General features: G+C 31.6%; 1 protein-coding gene across 1 annotated transcript in view; it reads left to right on the top strand.

The window, feature by feature from the left end:
• Positions 1 to 3,348, top strand: part of LOC117172400 (protein charlatan) — a 480,082-nt gene that overhangs the window by 57,200 nt on the left and 419,534 nt on the right. The window lies entirely within an intron of this gene.

Here is a 3,348-nt window from a genome sequence, read left to right as displayed (position 1 = left end):
ACGTCGCTGAGTGTCCAGGGGCTGAAAATCCAACTAATTCACAATCTTTCGTCAAATGCTCACTATCGTAGACATTTTTTTATCCTCTGCAATTATTCATGGAAGCACTCTATTTGTATACTTTTAATTTTAGGAAATTTAAAAATTGGCCCGAACTTACCATTGGTATCAGTGATGTGCTTAATTTCGAATCTGACAGCAGCGCCAACTTAAGAACTGGCACTAAATTTTAAATTGTCAATTAATGTCACACATATTAAAATTTTAAACTTAAATTTCTCAGCAGTAATAAAACAATCAAAATAAACTTGCAATAGTAATACTTGAGCGATAGGTCAACATTTTCTAAAATCGCGCATGGTAGGACGATAGCTCCGATAGGTTAGAATAGACATTACACTGAATCACACACATCTATAATAATAATATCGTAAAGTTTTAATTCTTACACGTCGTACCGATATCAAAGCAACGATCAAAATACGCTTGTAAAATGCATATTATTATTGAGTACACTATATTTTGTTACATTTATTGTCAGACAGCATATAGATATTATTATTATTAATATTATTGATTCTATTGACTAGAGAGCTACGTATGTATAATTGTTATTTGTATACATATACGAGCCGAGGGAGAGACGGGAAAACACAGAGAGTGTATTTGGGTATTTGTATGTGTGTAAGGAAGAGAAATTTGGCAAAGATTTACTTATTAGTGTTGGTCCATGACATTTTATAAGGAGCCGTCAATACTTCTTGCTCGCGGAGCAAAGAAGTCAAAGAGTAATAATGTACTTGGTCGATGCCAGAGATTTACTTTTTTAAAATATTAATTCTTTGTTGAGTATTTTGTATTGATAAAGATTAAATTTGTATCTCGAATTATTTAGTGACGTTGAAAGTTTGCCATTTTTCTTACTTTTTGTTGCTACCTTCAATTAAACTGCCTTGTGACTCTGAAAAAAATTGTTAATTTTGCAATAGTTCTTATGGAAATATATTTTTCTTGTAAATTGTTTACTTTCGTTTTATTTTTATTTTTTTTTTGTACCAAAGTGGTGACGATTTTACTCGTATTTTGTGTTATGAAACTAAATTTGTAATTTTTATATATTTTGAATTTTAGAGAACTATAATAAAATTGTAAAAAAATTTTCTCTAGCACTGATCATTTCGCGGGCAGAGTTTGTCGTATGAGCCATTTTATATATACTACTATTATTATTATTATTGTCAAAAATAGACTTTTGAGTGTCACGAGAAACCTGGTGAAACAAAGTAATAAAAGTTTATTCATGCAGAGCCTGCGTTTAAAAAATGTATTTTCACTTTTTTTTTGCTCTAGCATCGAATAACGTGTGATTGCATCATTTTGTTCGTTCGACGTTTGTGTATATGTTGGATCATTGATTGCATGTGTGTTGGAACACGATCGGTTTATTCCGTTAGATCGGCCCAATAAGCTTAGATAACTCTAGATATAACCTAGTAAATCGGTTAGTATCCCATAGTCTGCTGATCGGTTCATGGATCATCGACAAAGAGAGAAAGAGAACGAATAATAAGAGAAAAAAAAATAATGAATGTTTTATTGTCGCGACGTCTTGCCAACGTGAGATTGTGCCAGAGGTGATATTATATTATTACGATGTTTATTAAAAAAACAATAAATATTATATTAGTACGTTTTATAAATTAACATTATTATTTCTCTCCTTGACCTTGCACAGTTCTTAATTGATCAACAAGGTATTCAGATAATTAAAAAAAAATCCCCTTCTATTAAAATTTCTTCGGTCATTAACCCTTCAACTGCACACTGGGTGTCAAACACTCAATGGGCTTTCTAATTTTGATCTGATTGTCTACGTTTTTTTAAAGTATTTTTTTGGATAAGATTAAATTCATAGCCTACCATATGTATTATCTTATGCGTAATGCTTAAACTCCGATACGCTACTGGTGGCAAAAATCCGAACTAGAAAGCGTAGGTACGATTTTAAAGATGAATTTCAATGTGTACATAAAATTGTTTTTACGAGTTTTTGGTGAAGTTTGAAGAACTTATTACGAATTTGAAATAAAATGTAATCAAAAACAAAGTGTTTCATAGGGAATTTACATCTTAGCATTGAAAAAACATATTTTTTTACAGAAATGTTTTTCTACAAAAAAAACTATTGTACTATTTATTGTGATTTTTAACAGATTATAAACTTAAATGAACTTATTTCAAAGCAACAATGAACCCAAAGTAAGTTTTTATTAATTTATACGTGAAGTATTTACGATCTAAAAAATCTTATCTGAAACTTACTTTATATTCTTTCCATAATGGGGATAAAATTGGTCGTTACATAAATTAAATAAAGTTAATTTAGGCTTATAACGAATTGAAACTTACATGTCATAGTAAAATAATTTTTGTTTTATACAAAAAAGTTTTGAAAAAAATGTGTTTTTTCACTGTATAAGATGGAAATTCGATCTAAAACGCTTTAAATTCGATAAAGATTTATTTTTAGTATTCAATAATAGCTTTTACCTTGATAAAATAAGCATAAAAACACTTTTATGCAAACATTAAAATGCATTTTTAAAATGCTACGAACTCTTCCTAGTTCCCGCTTTCGGCGCCAGATGGCGAAACGGTCAATCACCATTCCCAATACCCCTTTTAAAATTGATTAATTTCGAATATTTCCAATTGCTAATTCTCAAAATACGTAAGCCAACAAAATCAAAAAATTTTTTATTCGAAGATCTAAACATAAAACACCTTCAGCACTATACAAACAAACACGGCCCATTTGAAAAAATAAAATAATATGTTTCATCATTCAATTATTATTATTACACCATTAAGCCATTTCCCTTTCGGGGTAGGCGTGACTCACTCTCAGGAGAAAGTGTGTGGAAAGGATAGAGATTTTTCAGATTGATCCAGAATTCTCGTGCTATTTAAGTAAATAACACGTTCGTTCCGCAACACTGCTCCGACCCAAGTTGCTGATCAATCTCTCTAGCAATCACCCCAAGCGAAGAACCTCACGAAGTCGTTACGTAAGGTTCCCCACTTGGGTCCACTAATAGCCAAGGTCTTTGTTTCAGGCGTCATTCACTCTACTGACACTCTTTTTATTAACTATTTGCCGCCATACTTTCCTGTCCGGGCATACTTCTCTAGCTTCTTTTACGTCCATGCATTTTTTCATGCAGGCTCTCGTGTTTATGTGACTTGTTATGTCTCTTCTAAGTAGGGTCTCATTCACGCATTCTAACCATTCTTTCCGCGGTCTACCTCTGGGCACGCTGCCATTTACTTTACCTTGATACACTTGTT

The sequence above is a fragment of the Belonocnema kinseyi genome, chromosome 5 (genome assembly GCF_010883055.1).
Source record: "Belonocnema kinseyi isolate 2016_QV_RU_SX_M_011 chromosome 5, B_treatae_v1, whole genome shotgun sequence".
NCBI classification, from domain to species: domain Eukaryota; kingdom Metazoa; phylum Arthropoda; class Insecta; order Hymenoptera; family Cynipidae; genus Belonocnema; species Belonocnema kinseyi.
This window is presented reverse-complemented; position numbering and strand designations above follow the sequence as displayed.